The following is a 27,163-nucleotide window of genomic DNA, read 5'->3' on the forward strand; positions in this document are numbered from 1 at the left end:
ATTGAGGCGTTCAGACCTGCTGATATTTTGGTTTTGGTTGTGGTTTTTTTTTTTTTTTCCAAAGAATTGATAAAATCATTTAAGTTCAACTTAGGTTTGTATTTTGTTTGCTCTTACACAGCAGGTATGCCCATCCTTTCATTTTGATTGTCTCAGCCTGTTCATGCATCCTTTCACTTCATCCACCTATTCCACGTTTTGTAAAAACAGACACAAGATAGAAGTTAACTTATTAACACAACTTTCTTACCTGGTAGCAAGTTTTCCATTGCAGATTCATTCTACTTCTCTCAGCAGACAAAGAGATAAACAGATACTATTGCACTGGAGACACAGGAAGAATTTTTTGTGATGTACTGTTATCAGACCTATGCTATACAAATGCATCCAGCTAAAGGAAAGGAAAAGAAGCACAAAAATGAATATTTTAATCTTTTTAATTTTTATTAAGGGTATTTTTGTATCTTAAATGTTTACTATATTATATCCTGCAATCTATCCTAACATGACAAGCAGACAATTTAAAGACTTGTTCATAAAGCTGTGGTTTGAATAGAGAACACACATTTACTATCTACTAAATTAAGGTCTATGTTCTCAAATGACAGCTACACTTGGTACTTTCTAACTTCAGGGCCCCGGTTTAGTGAACAGAGTCCGGTTTTAATACCCAGGCTCCATCAGTGTTTCAACAACTAATTGTAAGTACCTAAGTTAGGAACATACATCTCTCCGTTTGTTACATACGCAGGTCACATACTCAGCTACTGAAATATTGTTCCAAAAATCTGATGATGAAAACATGCAATATGCTTCTTATTGTCACTGCTGTATTGCAAATTTTCTCCTGATCTCTCTCTTACTTCTATGCAATTACTCATGTAATTCTGCTTTATCCAGAAATCATGGTGCCTTTAAACAACATGGAGATCTGACAGAATCAACATATGACAAAATGTGTTGCCTTGCCCTCTTTCCTCAAAGGCAACATCAGTGAAAAATATGAGCGGTCTGGCTCCAGGAGAATCTTTCAACAATGTACACCAAAATATGTTGTCTTTTTAATAACTTATTACTGGTTATCATCTGAAGTTATGGGTGGGGGTTGTTGGTTTGTGTCTCTGTGTGTGAGTTCCTTATGATGGTGATTCTTTAACCCAAGCAGAGGTGTATCATGATCTATCTTATTTCTTTACATTGCTGTTGCCAGATTTTCATTTGGGAGACATTTTCTGCTGCATAAGGTGTGTGTCTTGCATTTAATTCCTAGTTATGAACTGTAAGGTAGCATTTAAAATATCATTATAATTCACTTGTGGTGAAGGGACCTCATTGACATTCCTTCAGCTACCATGAAACAGAGTATAGGGCATACCAGCACAGCACAGGCCCACTACAGTCCCTAGAAATGCAAGACAGTATTATTTACCTTGCAATATAATAAAAATGAGTCTTGTTGCTGGAAATAATGCAGGCCACATTTAATTTTCATAATAAAATCACAGCTCAGCTAGACAGAATTTGACCCTGCTGCCACTCTCTGCCTCTCTGGTGAGGTCAGCAACACGGCGGCAGAGGTGTAGGGACAGCATAGAGCTACTGTCTGTGGCATTCCCAGCTAGGCACAGCCTGCTACACTCTCACCTCCACAATCTGTACGGCTTTCATGTGTCTTGTTACAACACAAACAAGTGAGGGTATTAGATAACCATCTCAAAATTCAGTTAAACGATAGCTGGACTGCGGATGACACTTTGCTCATGGGTGGGAACCAAGAGATGTAAGCCTCGAAACAGCCATAAGGCAACAACAGCTGGAAATGTATCTGTTAAAATCAGCTGGCATGAAAATTCTCTGTGCTTCTAAAATACATGTTTACAGCTGCAGGTATTTCTAATTTGAATGACATGGTTAAATGGGAAAAATATATATTGCCAATTACCTGTCTTTCGAGCAGTTTCCTACCGAGTAATTTGACTTTTGTTCCTATATCCACAGCTCTAAAGTTATTTTTGTAATACCACTATTATTCATGACCTCAGATTTTTTCATTTCCTTCCATTTTTCTTCTCTCTCTTCTTCCACTATCCCTATCTTCATCCTAGCTAAGGTTCCTATATGCATTTATTCTGAAAATACCTCCACGACACTGTGATTTCTTAAACAAGAAATCCTTCTAGTGAGATTTATATTCATTGCTTGATTTTGGGAAACGTTTTATTATGCAGTTTAATTTCTCCAGGGTCCACTAATTAACTGAATCACAGTACAAATGGGCAATATTTCCTGGGATAAGCAAGTATCATAACCTTGCATCTTACCAATGATGTCTGTGTTACTTGCTGATGGATTACACCCCTCCAGTTTAGCGTCACCCATCCATTTTCAGCTACCAATAGCTATCACAGTGTGTAGTCTAGTGGGTTGTAGGTGACAATAAAAAATTTTCCTTATTTAATGGAAGAGGAAAACAGAAATGTGAGAATAGAGGGAAGGTTAAAAAAAAAAAAAAAAAAAAAAGGGTTTAAACTATATACTTAATTAGCTATTTATACTCTGAAAGCATCCATGCTTCCATGGCACTCAAGTGCCTTGTTTCTGTTGTGACACAGTCAATATGAAGCATGGTTGTTACTGTTTCCCTTCCTGTACTACAGCTATTTGTCCAAGAGATGGAAAGTTACTTTGCTATGAATTTGTTAGCAGATACTGTAACTGAAGAAGTCTACAACATAATTGACACCATTTTGTACTGGCCTAGGTCTGAATACCAATGAAATATGAAGAATTCCTTTTGTTTTAATTTCTAGTGTGCTGGGAAGACATGATGTATTGCATAACTTCATTGGACCTGATCTCAGAACAAATGAACAAGCAAATCTCTTAGCAGAATCATCTTTCAACACTAAGATTTATTTTTTTTTTTAATGGTATCAGCTGCTATTTCTTTCTAACACAATTAATTTCTGGTTTTCTCTTCATTGTTAAGACAGAAAGAGATATTAAACCTTCTTTTTTGTATATTTCTTTTAGTAGAGTTAAAGAATTAAACAATAAAGAGCTGCTTTTTTTTTTTTTTTTTTTTTTCATTCTGGCAAAAGAATTGAGGTACTATCGTTGCAAATCCACATCTAATGTATCTTTTTCAGTTCATCTTAACATCACACCCTGCCCCCCCCTTTTGTTTAAGTATCTTGTATTTCAGACATGAAGGAACTACTGCTAAATAAGGGATGAAGTTTATTAAAGCATTGTTCCTGTTTCTCTTGGACTGAATTTGCAGTTTTAAATACATGATTCCCTGCCATAATTCTTTATCTGGACTTTTCTTGAACAGTGCTACATGGCAAGTGACAATCCATCATTCAAGTCTGAAATGACTTGGCAAAAAAAACATTTTACCCATAAAGGCAATCTTTCCAGACAGCATTGTCTTAACTAGAAAACTTTAATATTCTAACCACTTTAATTGTAAAGCCACGCTGCTGGAAGCAGGCTTGGTTTATAGAAATGAAACCGCAAGTTTCACACTCTTTTGTTTAAGTGGTTCTTCATTACATCAGTTTTAAGACATTTTAGATCCATTGGTTTATGAAGGTAAAGAGAATTTTAAAGGGATACATTACAGGGAGTGACATCAGCTGCAATGGACTTCATTCAAAATGATGTAAAGAATAGGTCTGTCACAAACATATTTGTAAAGAAACCCATCTTGGCTTATAAAACAAAATAAAAAACCCTGGTACTTTCATTTGGCTTATGACAAAGGTATTGGTAGAGCATATGTGATAGAGAAGAGACAACTGAACAAATATGTACTGCTTTAGACTATCTCCTTATATTTTCTGTTACAGTGCCTTCTCTGCTGCCATCTACTAATGACTGAATGATGGTGAAGATTCATATTCAGGCAGACTGGGTGTTTTTTCCAGTTAGATGCTTCTGAAGGAATTGAATTATGTAACAGTAAGCATTTGGTAACAGAAGTTATGTGGAACAATGTTAAAACAAAGAACAGGAGAAGTCTGGATGTTACTTTGGTCTGTTATACTCCTTTTCTGTAACACCGATACAATGACATTCATTAAGCAGAACATGGTAGGCTGAATTTTAATTCAACAGAACTCCAAAGCCTACAGAGATCACAGCTGGAACTTATTCTTAATTACACTTATCCAAAAGAAGACTCCAGTTTCTTCATATCAATAATTTTCAACCTTCTCCAGTTTATAGTGCCATTTTCTATTTCCAGTTTGCACTGCAAATATATGCTTATTTTTCTTTCATGAATCCCTGAGGTTCTCATTCTCCAAAAGCCCAATAATAAAAGGCTGAAATCAACTGTACTATACTATAGTTAGTGTAGGAAAAAGCTTTCCTAGTGGAAGAAGTTTTGTAGGATATGAAGAAAACTTGCACATCAATAAAAATGTACATATTTCTACATTTTTGCCTGTTTAGAAGGAAAAGCACAAGAGTTTGTGTGTATGATTTATTGAGAAACAATTGAAATGAGGACAGAATATGATCTCATTCAGTATCAAGAATCTGGCCACAGACTTTGGCTCATGGTATTTTATTCTTCTATCTGTGCGTTACATTTTCAGACAAGCACTTTCTTACTTCCTGCCATGCTGCTTCTTATGTTACTTATAAAGTTGGGCAAGGCTATGTAATTTTTCCCTTTTCAAATTCTCTCTTAAAACTCTGACTCCCATGCTTATTAAAACATGTCATTCTTAACTTTTTCCTTCTGTCTTTTGGGGTTTTTTTTGGTTTAGCCTATGAGTTCTTTAGGCCAGGCACCATCTTTTTGTATGGCTGCCTTCGCATCTGTGTGCTTTTAAAACATCTAGGACACTGATATCTCCTCTGTGTTACATTTGGTGTGATAACACTGTAAAGGTGAAATGGAAAAGCATAAACAAAATTGATAAAAGCATGTACAATAATCTGTAGAGTTTGAGAAGACAGAAAAGCGCTGTTTGACAATAATTGTTTCTGTTACACACTGCTTTCCTATTCTGTGATACTGTGCTGCGGTCTGGGCAAACACACGCATGCATTATTTGATCAGCAAAACAGGAGTAAAATTTTCATTACAATTGTAAAAATTAGATTGCTGAAAATAAAGGACTTTAATTTCCAGCGGAAGCAGATGACAAAACATCAAAGTACGGAGATTTGGGGTTAAGGGCTCCAAGCTTCAACATTAACATACAATTAGCTATGAATGTTCAGATGGGCTCTTTTTCCCACCTCACCCCAACATTATTTACTGAAGGAACAATGTCATTTTTTCACAGTGTTAAAAGTGTGTGTGTAAACAAGTACACAACAAGCCCTAAACTACAGCACACTAGTATCAAAATTTTGCATTTCCACTAATGTTGACTCGAAGTTTGTACCCAGCCCTTTGCAGAATCAGCTCCATCTTTTCACCAGCAACGCTGTTTCTCCCCCAGAAATACTACAGGTAATGTATATAACTGAACCAAGAACGATAAACATCGATGCTATCCTAATAAATACTGTATTACTTTCTTAAGGTTGACTGATAGTGTGTTATTAACAGCTTTATTACCAGGGCAAAGTTCCATGAGTAACAGCAGTGAACTGTCAAAGATACTCATAAAGAAATAACAATAAGCTTACATTTATAAAGTGCTTTTCATCCCAAAGGAGGCGAGAGTACTTTCCAAAGTTGATATGAAAGAAACATAGCAACATCTGTTACTGAATAGAACTGACTCTGAGAGGAAGACAAAAACATTGTAAGGATGTGAAATGTGCTCCAGAATCTTTATTGCTGCAAATTAATTGCAAATTTTATTTATTTTTTATTTTATTTTATTTTTAATAAAGAAAACTTTAAAAACTTCAGCAGCGAACCAGACTGTAACAATCTTGGTTGGGTATTAGTCCAAAGGAGTGTCATCTCCTAACCACATCATGTGCCTAAACTCTGAAGGTTTTTTTAAAATCAGAATTCTCAGGAAACGACCAGGTCAAGCTATTACAAAGACCCTGCAAATAAGACTGGATGTGATCACAGGTACTGAAATGTAGGAAACACTCAGTGAAACTCCAAACCACTTGAGTTCTACTAGAAAAAAAGGAAAAGAAAAAAAGAAGGGGAGAGTGGCTGACTGTATGTTCAGAAAGCCATGGGCACACAGCTGCACTAATACTACATGAATACATTAATACATATCTACTATGCAGATACTTAATCGGTTCATCACTGAGCAGCTGAGAGGTATAGCATGACAGCAAGGAAAACAATTAAGAAGAATGTTTTCTGCTGGAGCATTCTAGGCTAAAATGCCCAATTGTAAGGATGTGACTATATCTTTCTTCAGTGAATATTTCAATTTATTATAAAAGCTTATTTTTTTCAGTTTTCACAGCTGATGTGATGAAGACCACTCTCTTCCCTGTTAAAGCCCTGGATTGCCTTTCTTGGGGAAAATGCAGAGCTCATTTCTGAGTAGTGAAAAAAGGAGTCACATATATAGTTCTGGAGAGGTGTTGAGAAGTCCCCTGGCTGGGGCTGATACGTAGAGGCTACGGATTCCTAAATACAGTGTTTCTAAATGTATATGGAAATGTATATGTATATATGCTTAAACATACACACAGATGTACACCCACCCACCTATGCACACACACGCCCATGTATATTTAAAATTCTAGATATACTTTTAGTATCATTTTTCACATTCATGCTGCTCTGCATCCCAGTATTTTGAAGCACTTTGCAGGTATTATCTGATAATCTCACAACATGGGGTAGTTAAGGGGTATTTCTGAGCTGGAATGTTTGTCTGCTGACCTAGTGAGAATTATTCTGGTGTTTCTGACAAAATTCTGTCAACCTCTAGCAGGCAGGTGACAGCATAGAAAGAAAGACATGGAAACAAAAACACCCCTGCTTCATACCTTCTCGTTGAAGTAGGATCACACCAGCTGAGGCCACAAGTGGAAAAGGCATTTGAATGCCAAGCACGTAGAAGTCCCAGAAAGGCAAACATCGTAATTAGCAATGGATGGGAAACCAGCATGAGGCAAAGTGGCCAGTTTGATCTTCAGAGCTATCATTCAAGACTGTGACACTGAGATTATACAATGTCATGCAGGTAATGCAAATGTTAAACAAAACACATCTTGAAATTTGTTAAACTCCTACTTTGCAGCTTTAAGATCAGACGTGGTTTTGATATTTGTAATGTTTTTCTTTGTTAGATTCCCTAATGAATATAACAGTCTTTACCTTAACAGGAAATCTGGAGTGACCATTTGAGGCCTGTTTTCTTTATATCTCGTGGCTCACAGGTTTGCTTTTGGACACCTAATAAATCATTCACTAACATCTAAGAATTTGACAATTCCTCCTTCTTATAAACACACTGATAAATCAAGGGCCACAAAATAGGTAAGAAACTTGCACTGTTTCTATTTTTCTGATCTAAAATGCCTGCCTGGTGGATTTCGGGCTCTTTTTTATCAGATGTTCTTCAATCTGGGGTGCAAATTTTACCTTTATTCGTACTGCAGATAGCATTGCAATTAGTAATTCCAAACCTTTCTTCTGATGTGCCATGGGCTGTCATGGATTTCACCCTATGCCCCTCTACATGTCAGATAGCTGCAGGCAGCTTTTTGGACTGGGAGGAAACTCCTAATTATTGTCAAACCTTGCTATACCTAATTGGTAAAAGTACACCTTGCTTTCATTTGGTTGGAAGCCAAGACAGAGATAGTTGCAGATCATGGCCAAACACAAGCTCTGTGAGGCCTTCATTCCCCGATGGATTACATGGGGGAACATTTAGACCCCATGCATTAAATTTCCTTAAGACATCTAATGCTTGAAGTGACGATGTCCTTTCTGTTTGTGTAAGTAATCAAAGTGAAGGAATCTAGACCCAAACATTTTAACAATAATATTTATTTCATTCATAGCCATGTAACTATGTCATGATCTCAGTGAAGCCAATGCAGTTATCCCGTGTAATGGTGTAATAAAAGCAGAGTGTGACCCAAAAAGCCTACATGTGTCTTAAAAAGCTTTGGAAATTTAACTCATAAATAAATTACAGCAAATCAAACTGGCATTCCCTTCCTCAGTAAAATATTCATGTTTGACTTTCATGGAATTCCTCCCAGACTAGGGTAATAGAGGCTGTTCAGCTGATTTCCCCTCTCAATAATACATTCTGAGGGCTGTACACTACCAGTCCTCAAGGGAAAGGAGTTGCTTACAAGGTATATTTGCTGGAATCAGGATTGCCTTCCAAAGGACTGATGAATATAAAAAGCAGACTAAATTTCCTTTTCAGTTCCATGGTTTTACCAGATCACATTGAAGACAATCCTGGTGATTTTGCAAAATTTTCCTTTAAAACTATTATTAAACTGAAAAAATGTGTATGTATATTTTTATGAAGATGTAAATAGTACATTAAAAAGAAACAGAGGAAGCAGAATTTTGTTAAAAGGAAAATGTGTGTGTGCATAAAAAGTTCATGCCTTTCTTGGAATACTAAAGGATAAAACCTTTTTACTATTCTTAACTGTTGTGTTAAATGTTGTGCTAAGAATTCCTTTTCATTTTATATTAGATGACATTTCTTTTTTTATGAAATAATCAGTCCCAAAAAATTGTTTCACACTTGTTAGCCAACAGAATTACAGGGGAAGCTCTATGGCCTACTGAGATGTTCCTGTCTGGCTGGACTCCGAAGGTGAATGGTCACTGAGGGACTGTGCAGACCCAAGCTGTTGAAATAGGGAATTTACTGACCTTTTAATTGACGAAATCATCACTAAAGAGTGCGTGGTGATTTGTTATTACCAGTTGATTACACAAAACCCCACATCCCAAGGAACAGACATCCTTTCTGCGATCAAAGGACACAAAGATTTAGAAATAAATGGGAGGGGAACAACACAACAAAGGTAGTCCATTGCCACCATTAATGGCATGAAGACCACTTAGCCGTAATTGCTTTAAGTAAATGCAGTTTTAATAGATTCCAGAGGAGTGGGAGAGGATTTAGCACATAGGATTATGCAAAATCAGAGAGTCTGAATATTAAAAAGAGCTACAAGGCAGCAACTCTCAGCTACTACATATTATCTGGGGACTAGACGAGGTGATCGGCCTGGTTTTGTTTCTATGTCTGAGACGTACAACAATCTCTGGAAATTAATTTCTTGAGGGATGTGAAAGTGGACTTAGGAAAACTTACATGTAGATTAAAACTCATCTTCAGAGAACATTGCTGAGCTCGTGTCATTTGTTTCCCCTTTTTGAATCTTTGCCTTCAAAGCAGATGGTTTTATCCTTTTATTCGGAGCGGTTACAACAAGCTGCAGAGATGTTGCACCTGTCGGACAAGTGCATCGTGATGTGCTTCGTTCCTCCCACGAGATGGAGCAGCGGAGCTTAATCTCTTGACACTGTGTACCTCTACCCAAAGAAAATCAAGTTTCGTGCAGGTGTGGTGGTTGCCAGTCACCTTGCATAGGTAGTCCACTGCGACATGTGTCTTACACCTAATCAACCAAAGTAAAATTACACAATCTGAATGTCTCCAAACTGAGGAATCTTTTATATGGTTTAATAAATTTGGACAGGTGCTAAGAATGATATAATCTACCAGAAGACTAGTTCTCATAAGCAGAAAAAAACCCCATGACTCTGGACATATGAAATGATTACAAAGTGCTGTGATGAAATTTGAAGTGGTGAAGTCAGCAAGGTCAGTGCCAAAGGAAGGAAGGGGAATAAGACAGACGCAGGCTTATTCCTCCTCTGCCTCACAGCTTCCAGGTCAGTGTTTAGATAAACACTGGTCAAGCTCCAGTTCAGGCCTGATAAAACATCTCTGAAGTCAACAAAAATCAGACCTTAGACCAGCTATTGAGAAGCAAAGGAATGCTAGACATAAATGTAACACAAAACCAAGGCCATCAAAGCATCTGAAACGAAAAAAAATTCTGGTGGACAGGAGCTCTCTGGTGTTCTTGGTACACCATGTCACACACAAAACACATACACTGTTGTAACAGTAGTTGTGTCCTAATAGCATGAAGAGTCCTGTCAAAGCATCTGAACAAATTTAGTTCTTCCCGAGTTAATGAAAAGCCAGGAGAGTTCATCCTAAACCTGTTTTCCCCATAGTCCATTGCAAATTCCACATATTTGTCTGTCGGATGTTTGAGCATGTTGTACCAACATTCATTTTTAGCCTCCACACTGACGTTATTTGCAGAAGTGAATCTCAATCAATCTACAGTCTCAGTCAGGAAAACAGAGGCAAAAAAGAACAAATGGGGAGAGAAGGCTTCCAGAAAAGAGGAACATGTAAGTTAAAACAACTAGCTCTTTTAATTAAGGGTTGGAGAAAAAAGAAGGAAGGAAGATCTATATTTTGGGGTGACATTTCAATATTTCATTATGCCTCCTTGTTAAAGTTTGATTTCTTTTCATACATCAAAGTAAATAAACAGGTACATATTTCTCACATCTTTAGATTTTTGCTTGGTTCGACAGTTTTTGTAAAAGAAACATAATATAATAAAAACACCTAAACCAACTGATACTTGTATAACTGATAGTATGATAGAACAGGGAGTGAATTTCCACCATGTCTCACCTCTGTCAAGAACCGGGTAATAAACTACCATGTATGTAATCTGTGCAGGGTTTTATATTGACTGTGTTTCTTAAGGTACACCAAGGTACAGACACAGAGTCCATCACAAAGCACATTCCAAGTGAAAATATGACAACAAATCCCCAAAGAAGGAAGAAGGAAAGAAAAAAAGAGTTTTATCCCTTGTTAAATCACAAAACTATTGATAAAGCAGCCAAGTAAACAATGGACTATCTCACAAAATAAGACCTTGAACTTTAAGAAAGCAAAACAAAAGTTTTGACTTTTTTTTTTTTTTTTTCTTTTTTTTTTTAAGTAAGAAACATGGGAAGCCTCTCTCATGGTTAATGAGGAAATGGAGAGCTTTTATAGAAGAAAGGATAAATCCTTCTGGGCCTCCTAGAAGACTTCAGAGGAGACAATCTGTGAGAGCTGATGTTCTGCAAGAAGAGGTGCACTCTGATGATGGCTCTCCAGTGAAGAAATTATCTCCAAAAGTTTTAGAGTGAGGCATATGGTATGTATAAGGAATGAAACATTGGCAACCGCCTAGTCATGAAAAAGGAGCAAATCAGCTTGATAAGGTAAAGAGAAAGACAGAAAAACATTATTTGAGCTGAGTGTAAGATTAAAGTAATTGGAGCATATTTTTTCTTGCAGTCCTTCTCATCTATCGTTTCTACATTTGTCTTTTTGTAACAGTATTATCTATTTTGGCTCTTATGAGAAAATTATTCTAGTCACACTTCCTTTAATCTGGGTGAATTAAGTGGCCAGATAACAATAAAGAGTTCATTCCTCATGCAAAAAAAAAATCTATGAACTGGGGCACTGAGGCACCAGTGAGTACACCATCTTCCAGCACATCTTTCAGATTATCTAAAGAGTGATGGATTGCATTCCCTTTTCACCCTCCATTTCACCTGCCTGGGGCAGATAGGGAGCTATCCCTACAAGACTCAAGGCAAAAATCTCTTCCAGTAACTGACAGCAGTTAGGAAAATTGTCTGACATGAAATGAGACATTAGCCTATGTACTTAAGCCACAGCAATCTGCAGATGGTTTGTTTCTTCAGTAAATAGGTAATTGTTTCTTCCTCCCTCTGTTTTTGGGGAGATGTTTTTGTTTGTTTTTTTTATTTAAAACTGATCACTACCACGATAGCCAAGGGAGACCTGGGTCTGCATTGTGACTGAGCAAAGAAACTACGCTGTGTTTGCATAACCCCTAAGCTAAAAAGTTGTCTTTATTTCAGGTTTGTCCTGATTTGGTCTGCTTTCACCTTTTTCATTAGGTATCATTTTGACAAAGCACTGTAGCAACTGAGCAGTTCTTTTGCCTAACAGAAATTAAAGTCATGGTGCAGGAGCGTAACTTTAATGTATGCCCTGGGAGTGAAGTCCACCAAGAAAGCTACAGTTAATTTAACAGAGCTCATAATATACACTCATTTCTTAGCCATAGGGACTTGACTTTAAACTGTCTGAAGGTCAAGCATGCAGCAACTGCTTCAGAATCCTTCAAGAACGTGAGCCACATCTGCCACTCCTCACTTAGAACAATTCAGCACAGTCAGGAGCCTCCCTTTAAAAAGAAGCTGAAGATAAAGTAAACATGGCAAATGAATTACCCTTCTCCCTCTGGAGAGGTCATGTTCGAGGTTCACTGCTGATGCAAGATGGTGAAGCTTGCACCAGTGCCCACCTGCTAGGGATTAAACAGAGCGCTACAGTCTCCAGTGCAATCAATGCCTAGTCTTTAATGGGCTCTAAATTCATCACCGGAAGCTCTGACAAGCCCATAATCCATTCATTAATGTGTGTTAATATGTGCCCTGTGGAGCTGTCCTAACTTACAAACAAAAGGCAAGGCGTTCACATGTGTTATTTGGAGCAGGATGGAACAGGGAACCCTTAGCGCCATGGAGAGAGAAACGATTGCAAAAAGGGTTTTATTGCATGTCTCCCAGCAGGATGTTTAGAAAATAAAGATCCAACACATGCTGCAGCAATAAAGCAATTGCTTCTTGGCCAGATCCAGACAATGTTATGTAATTGTTCCCTTAACTTATTTCAAATGTATAAACACTTTTTCTTGTGTGCATCAAGCAGGTGTGCACAGGTTCAAAGAGGTTACAAAAACCAGACTCTGATCCTCTGTACTTCTGGTTTGGGGAGACCCAAGACATGAGGAAGGTAAACTGACAGATAGTGAAATGCTAAGGCTCTATCTACCCCTATCTCCTTTCATCCTTACGAGTCAAGAAAATTGACCCACCTCTATACAGTGGTCACAAATGTCATCCCACAAAAATGTCAATGGAAACACCTAAAAAAACTGCACCACTTTGTGTGGGTCTCACACTTTGCTGGCAGCTTAGATCATGGATTAGAGACAAGACGAATGCTAATTAAAGTGTCTGAAAGCATGAGGGCCCTGAAAGAAGCCTGTATAGGTGTAGACATACAGGCAAAAATTGACTAAAACGACAGAAGGACCCCAGGAACCAGCTCAAATCCAACTGTGGGTTTTCTCTAGGTTTGGGAAATTTAGAAATTTGTTATTATTCTTTAATATTGTTATGGTTTGATGATAGTTCAATTAAATTCAGTATTTCCCTGCATCAACAAGTAGAACAATTACTTATAGGTAATTAGCTTTAATTAAATTATAAAGAGTTTTCATAAACGTCAAGACTCTTGCTGTTTGTCCATAAAAAGGTGGCAGCTTTCCTGACATTATTTAAAGGAAACTTGCAGAACTGGTTAAAATCAGTTTCACTATGGTTTATAAAAGATGAGGTTTAATAGGGACTTCTATGAGCAATAATGAATCTTACAGTATTTGGATAATTTACATCATCTTTTGCCAGTTTTGAATATCATCTTTCGAAATAAAACATCACTTGTCATGACATTTTCCTTACTCTTTAATAAAATTAACCAGTGAACAATATCAAGAGAAACAGATGAAGAGGTCCTTGGAAGCATTATGAAAGTATTTTTTTGGAAAATAAAGTGAAAGGACTGGTGCTGCCTAGAAATGTTGTTATTCTTTTAGTTTCTTACCTTATGAACAAACTTTAATTTATGCCAAGCTTTAGCCTTCTGCTTTGTAGGAATAAAATTTAGCTGCTGTCTACAAAATTTCATGAAAAAACACTTTTGAAAAGCTGAAAAATCATGTTGATGTTTATCCATCATGTTTAGCTTTTAAAAGTCAGGGTCCTCTCAGAGTCTACAGTTGTTTTATATCTATTTTCTTTACAGCCGGGCTGGTTGAAAAAATTGCTCCAGACCAAAAATATCATCAAAGTGAAAGAAAAAGTTGACTGTGATTCTGGAAATTTGAACTTGGAATTACTGAATAAGACACTTCCAGGAGGTGATTCAGGATATAAATTAATGGAATCATGTTCTGCCTCTCTGTCAACTGACGATAGAGGGAACCTAGAACAGTTAGTAAGCTAAGCTAGATTTTCATACATATATATGTGCCTGACTGCATGCAGAAAGACTTTGGGAGGAAATACCCTGCAGGTCAGGCAACGGTAGAGAAGAACCTCCTTTACTTTCATTGTGTTCACCTAGGCATTTGAATGCTTGGTAAAAATGAGCAATACATTACTTGCTTTTCCCCACCTAAAGCAAAAAGTTCCCATGCTGTTAGGTAAATCATCATTGGACTAGACAGTAGAGTCTTGAAAACAGCGTCCCGTGACAGTGACTAGCAGGACTGGTGTGGAGCATGGTCGATTACTACAGCACTGCATTTTGTTCTGCAGCCCCTAACCGAACCTTAACCAGTTAAATTCTTGCTTTGCTTCCCCTCTTTTTTATACCTCTGTATCAATGCAACTGTAAAGAGTAGCTGTGATGTAGACATCTCCCCAGCACCCCCTGTGGTGAAGACAGATGCAGAGAGACCATTTATCTTCCTTGTATTCCTCTGCTTTTTGACTGGCTTCTCTGTACTCTGGAGGACCAGCAGACCCACTGGCTCACTCTGCAATACTTCTGATCTGTCAGAAAAATTTCAAAGAGGATTTCTTTTTCTTTATGTCTTCAGGGTTTGGGTTTTTTCTTAATCTTTTATATTTTACCTTTCAAACCTTAAATTCTTTTATGTTAGCAGCAATTGTCTTGCCTTTCTAGTATTTAAACTGGGCTATGTAACCTCTCATTCCTGCCCATATAAAAATTAGCCTTTATCCCTTTGTGCTTCCTTTCAATGCACTCATATATTTTTTTTTTTTTTTTGAGATATGTAAGGATCCTATATGTTCTCTGAGCAACTTCAGTGACAATTCATTGGATTTTTATTTCCTGAGTTTTTCTTTTAATTACTGTTTAAAAATATCCTCTTTTTTGAATTTTGGTATTATAAACCTGATTCTTTATTTCAAGCCACCAGAGCACAAATCAGATTTGATTAGTTATGGTCACCATTTCTAACAAACCAAACCAGCTTATAGTATATTGAAGAAAACTGTATCTTGTGCAAGTGTAAGACCAGGCTGGTTTTCTCCTTACACTCAGAGTACACTGTCCAGTTGAAACCATAGCCTCATCCTAGCCATGTTCTGTTCTTATTTTGCAAATAACTAAAACATGTCTCATGCTCATGAGTGACAAACTTGGAATATAAAGAGGACTCAACTTTGGACAAATCATGAGTGTAAGAATCTAAGCCTTATCTCCCCTGTTACCAAAAAGCACAGCAAGTGTGGTAATGCTAGGGCAGGTGTGGCCCAAATTACTTAAGCCTTTGATGACCAAAGGCAATACCCAAAAAGAAATCCTTGTAGGAGCACTCAGGTGGCATATTACAGTTGGATACTGTTAGTGATTGTTTCTGCAGTCTTGACTCACTATTGCAGTACAAATGATTGAAACTAAAAACAACATGTCATTAAAAAAAAAAAAAGAAAACACACCAAAAAAACCTTCAAACAAACAAAATATAAAACCAACCAAAAAACAGCTTACAAGACTATTTTAAAGATAAGGTGAAAACTTCAATAATAAACCACGTTAACATATTTGAAGAATCCAAATAGTGGTCTAAAATGCTTCTCTTCCTTTCTTAAAAGTAACAGATACACCTGAGCCCCCTTGTGTAGCTGTATCCTCTGTATCACCACTGCTGGAGGATGCTGGAGGGTGTCTTCACCCAGAGCACAAGTGGATGCACAGTGACAGGAACAAGTACATTCAAAACACTGACGTTCACACTATTTAATCTCATTGTTCTCAGGTTCACAAATAGGCTTGCTGAGTTTTACATCTTTCAGAAAACAATCAGTGAACAGAGATCTTAAATTATTTGTCCAAAGATACAGTCAGTGTGCATAGTCGAAATGGAACATAGGTGATTGCTCCAACCACGTTAGTTTTTTTAAAATAATATTTTATATTTTATTTTATTTAAAATCATACAACTTCGAACATAATAAGTAATGATATTCAATTACTCTACAGTCTGTATTTACACTAGTATGTATAAAAACCTACTGACCTAAATCAGTAACTACTTTGTTCTGTCTTTGCAGTGCATAGAAATGTGAAGTGTCTAAAGACAGGTCCACAATTATTAATACTTACTGGAAAAGTTTTTGTTTTAATTTACATGGTATGGTGTTAGTTAAAATTAATCTATTTAATCTTGCCCAAATATTTCTCAGCAAAATTGCTGTCTAATGCCAATAATTCTCAGCATAAACAGTCTTGATAATAAGGCTGTCCTTCAGTGTTCTGGGAGGATACATTTGTTGCTATAAAAATTTATATATTGACATGAATTATTTCCTTGGCATTCTTTGAAGTTTCTTGCCATCTCTGGGTATCAATGCATCAAGGGAAGGAAGTGGCTGAATGTCATTTTTCAAAGCAAACTGTAAATGGATGACCTTTATTAATACTAACTGTAGAACTATTTTCATCTCCTCCAAGTATCGTAACATAAAAAGTCAATCAAGTAAAAAGACTAAGCCAGCTCTTATACATGAATAACATTGTATTTTCTTTTGAGGCAGTGTCCAGAAAGTTTAAATTTAGAATGGAAGATGTCACAATAATAGAAAGAATTCTAAAAAAGTAAATAAATAATAAGTAAATAAATAATCTCCTTCTCCTCAGAATGAAAATACCTGCTAAATTGCACTACTTCTAACAGCAAGATATAATTCCCTTCTGAAGGTATGGAGAGATTCAAGAATTCTGTGAAAGTGAGTTCAATATTTCAGTGAAATCTGAATAATTGTTTTCCTGACACGCACACTTGAATTATTTAAAAATATTTGATTTGTTTGTGCTGTCATCTGAAATCTATCAATAATCCAGCAGGTGCACAGAGAAGGAAAATTCCTGTGGTTCCCCATATTTACTTTTCATTGCTGTTTTAGTGAAATCACCTGTACCGTTTAAAGGAAAGTTGGTTGCACAGCCCAGGTCATTTCCCAATCTTCCCACCACTGATGTCAATTAATACTAATTGTGAAGGGGATTTTTAATGCTATAGACATCTGTCCATTAAGAAATAGGCTAAGACCACCAAAAACCTGCACAGCTTGGCCTACAGATGGGAACAATTTTCAGTCTCTAATGATCAGACCAGAGTGCTGGCTGAAGGTGAAGAGCTACATTTTCATGTTATGCATTTGAACAGTTTATTTATCTATATGGATATCTGTGAACACTGTCGTCAAACCATCTACATTTGAAAATTTCAAATTGAAATGTGTCAAACTATTTGGCTCGAGCACCTAACTGGTATACTCAAGTATCCACTGATTAATGTAAACCCTATTTTAAAGAAGATGAACTGACACACAGGTGAATAAATAGTTTTCCCAAACACATGGAAGAGCTATTAGTGCTGTTTCCAAATCGAATATCAATCTCTAAAGTGTTCATCCAAAGCCTTGCCTGTAGAATGACTTTCCTAGTTTAGAGCAACTAATTAAAACTGGTTAAAAATGCATGAAAGTATTTTCCAATCAAGAATACTTTGCAAGAGCATATCACTGTCAATGACAGAAGTTTGATAATGAAAATTAGTATGGTTAACTTGATTACATATTCTCTGTTGTTTAAAAATTGGTATCATAATAAATTATCTGGAATTTACAGGTACAAAGACATAAAAGTCTGAATAATGTAAGAAAAATATCACAGTTAAAATGAAATATTTCTCTCATTTCATTTCAAATTGTTTTATTTTATGGGAATTTAAGGATTTCTGTTCCAAGCCATGTCTTTGTTTTTCCAGAATTTAAAGTTTAGGCTGAAATCTTAGTAGCTCACCTTCTCTAACCTTGCTCAAACTAACCTTGTGGCAAGACATCATTACTTTTATCTCTAACATAAATATCCTTACAGTAGCTGTTGTTTGGTACACTCAATTTTTGAGCAGCAGTCATTAAAAAAGTAAAGGATTTTTTTCCCCAATTAAGATACATTAAAGCAACTATTGAGGGTTGCCTCTTGTCCCAGTTTTTGTTACCCAAGAAAATTAAAACTTACCAGTGGGGAAAAAAAATTGAAATTTCACAGCAGACATTATCAAAAAGACAAAATGTGAGTCAATGTGTTTAACCCAATATCCATCCACCTTAAATGAAATTAATGGAAATGAAATGTGTAAACAAGTGTAGAGTCTAGATGGAGGCCCAGTGAGTTATTTCAGCTACCATCCTCCTTCTCACTGCTTTTCTTTGCTGCTGATCACAGCTGCTGCTAGACTTGTAGGGGTGGCTGGAAGAAACTGAGAGGAGCAGAGCTGCAAAGCACAATGCAACGCTTTTCCCCATCACTACTATTTCCTTGTGAGTTAATGTTCATGCACTGTTCTTTCCCCCACCCCTGCACACCCCATTTTCCCACTTTGGGACTATAATTTCTCAGCTTGAGATAAGACACTGAAGAATGGAGGGAGGGAAGGAGGAAGACTACATGAAGTGGCTCCCAAGTCAACATGCTGAGACAAACACAAAATCAGCAAATTCATTTTGATAATGTCTGCTGTGAAATTTCTTTTTTTTTTTTTTCCCACTGCTGAGTTTTAATTTTCTTGGGTAACAAAAACTGGGACAAGAGACAACCCTCAAAAAATCTATTAACTGGAGACTGAATGAGAGATCTAAAGTAGATGAGATGGATTGTCTCCTGTAGATACTGCTCTCTCTTTACTACATACAAGTCTAATTAAGTAACTTACACAATGTTTTGTCTGCTAAGAGCTGATGAGATAAACCCTACATGAGGCAATATACTCAAACCTGAATAGGAAGCTTTTAACAGGAATAAGAATATTATCCAGATTTCGAGTCCAAACCCAGAGCTCTAATTATAAAACTGTCCTGGCCTCCGCCCGGTGCTTTCCTTCCATTAGTATCCACTGCTGATGCATTGTACTTTCACAGGTGATTCAAACAGCAATGGATTCATAAATTACAATGCAGCCAAAAATGTTGCAATAGCTGAATACTGCTATATCAGAAAAAATGTTAGACTGAAGAATTTGGATAGAAAGGTTTTATAAATCTTGAAGTACATCCATGACTAGCTGGGAGAAAGGACTTGATTGCCGTTAAAAACTTATTATACACCTTTATATCGAGGTACTATAAGCAGAGAACATTCTGTCTTTAATACAGCAGCAGATAAGGTTACCCCAGCAGGATTACAGGTATATTATAAGATTTATGTGTTACTTATTGCTGGATTATGTTTCAGAGTGCTTAAAACATAAAAAAACCAAGAAAGACAATTTCTTGAAGGCCAGTATTTAATTATAGACTTATCCAATAATCCGTTATTGAACTACCTCATTAGATAGGCTATGTCCAAAGGATTGTACCTAACTGTGCAATTTTTCGTTGGATTTCATTTTTAAAGTCTGACCAAAGGCTTTGGAAATGAATGCAGGACTCGAAGACTGTCAACAAAATGCTCAGATGTTACCATGAAAGCATCAGTCTTTAGTATGATATAAATCTCAGTCAGTTGGTTTGCTGATTGTCCTTTGCTATATACTTTATTTGCTGGAGGTTCCAGCAAGAAACTTCAGCATTTTAACAGAATGTTAAAAAGAAATTTAGCAACACTATCTAAATCTCTTCAGCGAGGTCAAAAATATTTATTTCTTTTAGGTAGCTGAAATCTGTAACTCATGTCCTCTTGAGAATAGAGGAAAACAATACAAAACCTTAATTGTTCTTATAACCTACCTGATAATAAAAGAGAACAAACCTTATAAAATTCGTTGACCATAGTATTTCTTAGATTAAATTTACTGTTAATAATCAGAAAGTGAAAATAATAGCTCCTTAGTGACACACGGTACAATAGCATAACAAAAAATCCAAGAGTGGACAGAGAATCAATGAGCAACACACCACTAACCTAACCATTTAATCTTCTTTATTTAAACAATTTCACAGTGTACCCCTAAGGTTCATATCAGAACTCCAGTGACTGAATAGTGGGCAACTAAATGAGAATCTGCCGCTATATAAACCAAAAGCAAATCTGTTTGAAGATTTGAAAAACTGCAAACCAAATAAAATATTTCTGAAAACATTGCAATGTCACTGTCCTTTGGCAGAGTTCCAGGATAATGACCCAGGGATTCCCAGAAACTAAGAATTTATATGTTTATCTTCTTTTCTATTTTAAGCAGAGACTAAGAGGGCTGCAGGACTACCTGGAATACTCTGTCTGCTCTCCCTGCTGGATTTCTGATTATGAAACAGTGCAGAGAGATGCATCATCACCAAATTATCATCCTAACCCATTCTGAAGAAAGATGGGGTAGAAATGTGTCTTGGAGGTCTCTCTCAGATGTAGCATCTCTTAGATGTTCTCTTGGGTTCAGTAATTACTAACATAGCATCTCCCCCCCAGGTCTATCCAACTTAAAGCCAAGGCTCACAAGCATGAACGTACAAAATATGCCAACTTCAGCGTGTTCAAATGACTGAAATTGATTTATCAAAACCCAGTGATGCTTCCTACCATGACAGATAAAATTACAGATTGCCAAGGGGATGAAACTGAACAAAGGAAGGCCCAAATAATAATGTGCTGCTTCTGTAAGAAATTCTGCTTTTGACCTTAAAGTACGTTTGTCATTGGCCAACAGGGTGAGCACATGTGATTAGACTGATAGAATCAGCAGAATAATATGCAAACGCTTTTGTCCTTCTGGGATCTAAAGTAATAAAAGCAAGAGTTTCATGCCCTGAGGCTTTTCATCATTAGGAAATAGTCTGTTTGTGCTTGTATATCGTACGTACTCATTTACTTAGCCAAAGTTTTTTTGTTTTCTCCTCTATTCCCAGGAGCTCACATATGTAAGAATATGAGAGATTACAGATTTCTGTTACACCAGGGAATTTTATTTGGATTATCTTTCTGGAACAATAATAAAGCCTCTTCTCAAACACATTAAAGATCTATGAATAATATTCAATGATAAAGCCATTCTGCCAAGTATTGTGACTAATTTTCTGTTTGGGAAGTTATAGTCAACTGCCTAAAATTACTCTAAAAGGCTCATAAGTGAAAGAATTCCTCAGTCCCCAAACTTTTGCTCTCTGGTATTGTAAAATTCCATTCTGAATGTTGCTTAATGTTTATAGACATTCTCTGGGACAAAAAGGTCCCCAAGAAATTCTAAATTATTCCAGATTAGACTCTGAGATGCAGTGTAAGGACACACACATTTTCAGTGGCATTTGCACTGAAATCCCAAGATCTAAAACAAATTCATAGTGATAATGTGAGGTTGTATCCAAACCTGAAAAATGTCTACATCCAAATTTAGGTTAATGTTGCCAAGTAGGTTAGAAATACTCTGAAAACAGCTTGTTTTAAGGTTTAGCTGTTTTCAAAAGTAGATTTTGCACTGATAACTCACAAAATACTAATTTCCCAGAGCACGAACCTACTATTCTACTTATTTTGACCCAGACCCATATCGTAAATTCTAGTTCAAACACACAATTAAGTACTGCCTCCTTGCCCTGGTTAAGTACAGACACACCTTCTGAAGTTTGTTTCAGCAAAAGCAAAGACTTGGAGAGGTCCCTACTCCTTTTCCCGTACTTCTGTTTTGCTGAAGGCATCATTGTCAACTAATGATGTGAAATGGTTACATCTGACAGGCTGAATGTCGGTGTCAAAGCACAGGGCCTGACCTGGGCTTGCAAAGGGACACTCATTACAAGCACACTTAGCCAGCCTTTCAATCTGCAGTATTGCTAGGCATGATTCATAGTTCAAACCAAAATAAGTAAATACCCCTCTACCAGTCTCCCATGAGCCATTCTACAGCTGAAGTGTTACACTGTGCAGTTTGGACAGCTCTGTTTTGAGTTTGTTCAGTATTTGTTTAACCTGTACTGCCAGAAACACTATAAATCCATCTAATTCAATTTCATATGTCCTTTTTCATTTACTAAGCCTTCTAAAGGTCAATACTGGCATACTCCTCCCTGAATGGATTGCCCTTTCTTACGCTGCACATCCAGGATGGGAGATGAGATGAGATGAGATGAGATGAGATGAGATGAGATGAGATGAGATGAGATGAGATGAGATGAGATGAGATGAGATGAGATGAGATGTGGGAACAGCAAAAGCCATCAGGAAATCCAGCTTGGAAGAATAGCCAAAACTAACACACCTGCTAAAGTACATATTCCGGTTATTTTTCAGTAGTACATCCACTGAAAAGACAAAAAAAACATGTTTCACATCATCCTTGTTAACTAGGTGGACATGTAACAATAACACTGCATCACAGGAAATGATAGTTAGGACAATTAAACTCAAACTGACAGGAAATTAGTTAAACATGCTCTCTGCAATAATCTGTCTTCAGTGGGTGGATGAAGAAGTCAAGGTACGAGTTTGCTGGGAAATGATATTTAGTTTGCATATAACAAAGCTGACTATGGGCACCTATATTTGGGAACAATAGTGCTGAACTCTCTGAAGCCAGATCAAGCACTGAACGCCAGCTCTTCATGGCAACAGGAATCCCACAGACAAATTCTGTGATGATATTTATATCTCAGTGGGATATATTGGGTGTAAAGTTAAATCATACCTGTGGTTCAAAATCCCTAAAGCAAAGCTGGGCAACTGTTGCAGCAGGGCCTTCTGTGAGCCCCAAGGCCTAGGAGCCCTCTAAAGTCGAACAAAAAACTTCAGTATTTTTCTGGTAGGTATTGGCTATAAAGCTGATACCTGTTAGAGTATAAAATAATAGAAATAACTATTGTAAGTGAAAAGGTTTTAGAATTTAAAACCTTTTTTTCAGTCTTTCCTGGATGAAGAAAAAAAACTTTCCCAGAATCAAATATTTACCAGAACAAAAAAAAATCCAGTGCTATTAAAAATGGCAATTACAAAATATTTTATAGGCTTGTTTTACAGTAGTGTAACGTAGTGGAGAATCAGTCCCTTGGATTCTGACATAAACAGTGCTTTAAAGTGTACACTAGTAGGAAATTGTAAGTCAACAGAAGGATTTGGCTAGAAGTTGTTTGTTCTTAGAACAGCTTCAAGAGACAGACAGAAGCCTTATACGTAGCAATGGATGAACAGTAAAGTGACATTTTATTTCGTTAAAAATTACCTTGTCAAATATTTAGAGATTTGTCCCAGATTATTTTGCAATAAATCTAGGAATTCCATTTCAGAAACCAAAGTAACCTTCAAATGAGATGAAGTATATAAGCTTACTGCCAAAACTAGCTTGCAGGAACACTTCTTCAGGACTAACTCATTTTTCACAAGATGTTGCATTACAAAAACACTTACTCTGCTAGATATTAGTGTCTTTGTTTCAAAATAACGGACTGTTTAGAATTCTGGCTTTGTATGCCTTTTTGATAACAAACTTTTCATAAAGAGAATCTTTTCTGCCAATCAGAAGTGAAAGAACAAAAAAAATCACAGCAATCCTTTGGCTGCTTTAGAAGAATAAAAGAATGATGCTTTGCAATCTCAAAATTTTTGGTAGGTTACTGTAGACAATAATACTTACAGAAATTCATGGTAACTCACTTACCTTTGCCAATTCATATCTGCTTTTTTTAAAAAGAGTGGGACAAAGAGTGGTAATCCTGAACTGGTTCTGAGAAACTAGGAATGTGAGAAGTTCATTTTTCTGACTGGTTTTAGTGTTCCCATCAACATTTTTTCACTAGGCTTTCATCAAAGGGCAAGTTATCCTTAATCCTTCTGTGATGTTAGACAAGTGTCTTAATTCCTTTCTGACTCCATTTTTAATACGTAAAATAATGATTAATAGATTTGTGTTTCATATCTATTTAGATGTAGTCTCTGGGGCAGAGAATCCACATTTTTGTAAGCTTGAAAAGCAAAGGGACTCCACCTTGAAACTGTTCCTATAAGAGAAATAAAAAGTAGCAGCAGCAACGTGAGTGGCATTTTAAGAAAAAATAATTATTAATGAACTAGGTATCAAATTTTGGGGGTATTTGGAATGCTTTTTTGCCTAATATAGATTATCCAAATGCATACAATTATAAATAAACTGCGAATACAGATCACACCAAGCATTACATGGAAAACACCGAAGTGTCCTCCTTCAGTTTTCAGACAAATGTATTTAGCAAAAGAAAATAAATAAGCAATATTACAATGTGTGAATGCATACACAAACATCACACAGTTTTTTAATGACACAACAAACCAACATATACATTTGGAGAAAAAAACACATTTTGTTCCCCAAATTAGCTCACAGACATTTTTTTTTTCTGATGTCTTATGCAACTGAAACCTATTTATACCATACCAGCAGCATGTGTAACTTTGAAAGCATGCAAGGCAGTTATCAGGCAGCTTTGACATCTGCTTGAGCCTAAAAAGTTTTCCTCACATTCATCCCTGTAAAAAAAGAATTGTTCCTTGGACTCCTGAAAAGGACACTGTCCCTCAGCAGATTCCTTCTTTACCAACTTGTTTAAACATGCATCCTGAAAATTTAAGAAGGGTATAGCACTTGGTAAGATGCTTGCATGAGGGGTCAGCAAAGGGAGAGAGTTAGGTATGCATGTAAATAGCTATTAGGCTATATAGATTTCCCCAGACTTTCTTTAGAAATTCCTTTGCTGTGATTTGAAGTTACATTTAGCTCCATTAAAGCTGGGGATACCCTGTTCTTTTCTATTCCAAATGGATATTTGACTCACAGGGAACAGTTAAATTTATCACTGGGCAGAGGCAACCTCACAGCACGGGCACAAGCGGGCCAGGGCTGGAGGGGTAAGGGGGGCTGGGGGTGTGGAATTTGAACAGCTCCAAAGCCGTCTGATATAAAACTGTGTAAAAATTGGGGGGGGGGTGGGGGGGGGATGGGGGGGGCAGGGGGGAAAGTTGGCTCTGGTCAACAAAAATAACTGAGGCATTAGAGGTAATCTTGGCATCCTTCTAACAATTTATATTTTGTCTGACTCTGGAAAGCCCCAAAGTCAAAATTAACCCTAAGCAAATCTAAGTAGAGCCTCAAAATCTGGTCCACCTCTGTAGGGATGAAACAATTCCTTACTGCTGCTTTTTATCAATATCAAGTCCAACAGCCCCACTATGTGAGGCAAAATACATTGGTGTAGTAAAAAATATCCCCTGACATAAAGTAATTATGATTTTAGTCTGAGGAAAAGAGTCAGAAGCTGAAGAATGAAAGCATCTTCATCCTCTCAGAATAAATTAACAGGGCAGGTTAAAGGGATCCTGAATGCTGTGGCCATGTTGCCAACAAAACTGCTTGCCACCAGTGCGGGAGTGATTGCAGTACAGAAAGCCTAAGGAGACTGCTACAGTGGAAATGAGCCCTCGGCACTGCTTAAATCAAAGCTGAAGTTACTGTTTTCTCTGGAAATATCCCTGGAACTGAAAGGGATAGAAGGGGCATAAAGCCATTGTAGACTTTGCACTTCCAGACCTGGAAACTCGTTTGTTTAGCATTACAGCTTAAAATCTCACCATTAAATCAGGCATATTAGAGTGAGGGAATGTAGGGAGAGGAGAAGCTAGAAAACAAATTGCTATATGCAGGTTGACAAGCAGTATCTGGTGAGATGGTTACCTCCACAGTCAAAAGAGTACTTGTTAATGCAGCTTTGAAGCTGAAAAACTTTGCAAGACATCCAGTCAACTACTTAACTTCCCAAATTAAAATAAATAAATAAATAGATAGATAGATAGATAGATAGATAAATAAATAAACAAAGCTTTTTAAAACGGCCTTAGATAAGATTTCAATCCAAAAATAGCACATAAATGCTGTATCGTGGGTTTGTTTTTAATGTACTCAATTAAAGTAGTCATAAAAATACATTTACATATGTTCAGTAATTAATGTCATAAAGTATTCACACACAGACAATAGTGGGACTATAATTATGTCTCTCCCAGTCTGTCTGTGTAACTATTTTTACCATATGACCTTTTAAGTTTTTTTTCTCAACAATCAAAAGTTTTGCTTTTAATAGTTCCAGTCACAACTTACATTATTATGCCAAGATTTTCCAACAGTTGAAAGACTAATTATTCGGTATTCAGTTCTGATACTTTTAGTTCATTTTGTTGAGCTCTTCCATATGAATCAAATTATATGAGCAGTTGCCTTCTGTTTCTGTACTGATTTGTCAGGATGACCACAGCTGACCATTGTTTCACCTTCATTCCCTATTTTCTACCTCATGTTGGCCACAGTATTGGGCGGTTTACTTAAAATATCTTTTTTTAGTAAATAGGGCTACCGCAGAAGACTGGATTAGCGAGGGATATGGAAAGAAGCACACAAAAATCTAACAACAAACTTCCTATGTGAAAAGCAGTTTGAAGGTTGTTTGATATTTGACATGTATATTCAGTACAGCCCAAGTTCGACTTCAGAAACATTTTGTGCAAGGGGAAGTGCTACCAAGAAATGTAGTGTAATTATTACATTTCTATCACCTTGTATCATTAAGAATTAATTATTTACTGTAATATATCTTCTTGGAATGAAACATTCATCATTATAGAGCTGTGGTCTTGTAGACTGTCTTTAGGGACACATTTCCTACTAGTGTCTAATCCTGTTCCTCATCACTGGAAGGAGCTGCTCTAAGATAGGTTTTTTTCAGCTGCAACAGACATGTGGTATTAAACCGCTTTTCTTTGACTACAAGGTTTTATTACAATTCTGACTGGATTTAGCTGAGATGGAAAGCAATTAAGCTACTGCAGTGAATTCAAAACTGTCCCTAGCATGTAAGTATTAATATCCACTATACCACTGTAGAACCTCTTTTTCTTTATCCTTTAATTCATCCAATTCTTTTTGGCTTGTGCTGGTGAGAATTTTCCTGGCTCTTTATGGATCATTTAAGAGGAAATGTTGAATTCTACCGGAGCCTGGAGCCAGAGGATTTTGGCTTTCTACTCTTGAACTGTAGGAAGGCAGATTCATT

General features: G+C 36.7%; 1 long non-coding RNA gene across 1 annotated transcript in view; it reads right to left on the reverse strand.

The window, feature by feature from the left end:
* Positions 1-256: 256 nt before the first annotated feature.
* Positions 257-27,163, reverse strand: part of LOC114017120 (uncharacterized) — a 117,759-nt gene continuing 90,852 nt past the window's right edge. Inside the window, exon 3 of the long non-coding RNA XR_003561991.2 lies at positions 257-391. This is a non-coding gene — a long non-coding RNA (uncharacterized LOC114017120). The remainder of the gene's footprint in view (positions 392-27,163) is intronic.

Source organism: Falco cherrug, chromosome 5 (assembly GCF_023634085.1).
Source record: "Falco cherrug isolate bFalChe1 chromosome 5, bFalChe1.pri, whole genome shotgun sequence".
Classification (NCBI taxonomy): domain Eukaryota; kingdom Metazoa; phylum Chordata; class Aves; order Falconiformes; family Falconidae; genus Falco; species Falco cherrug.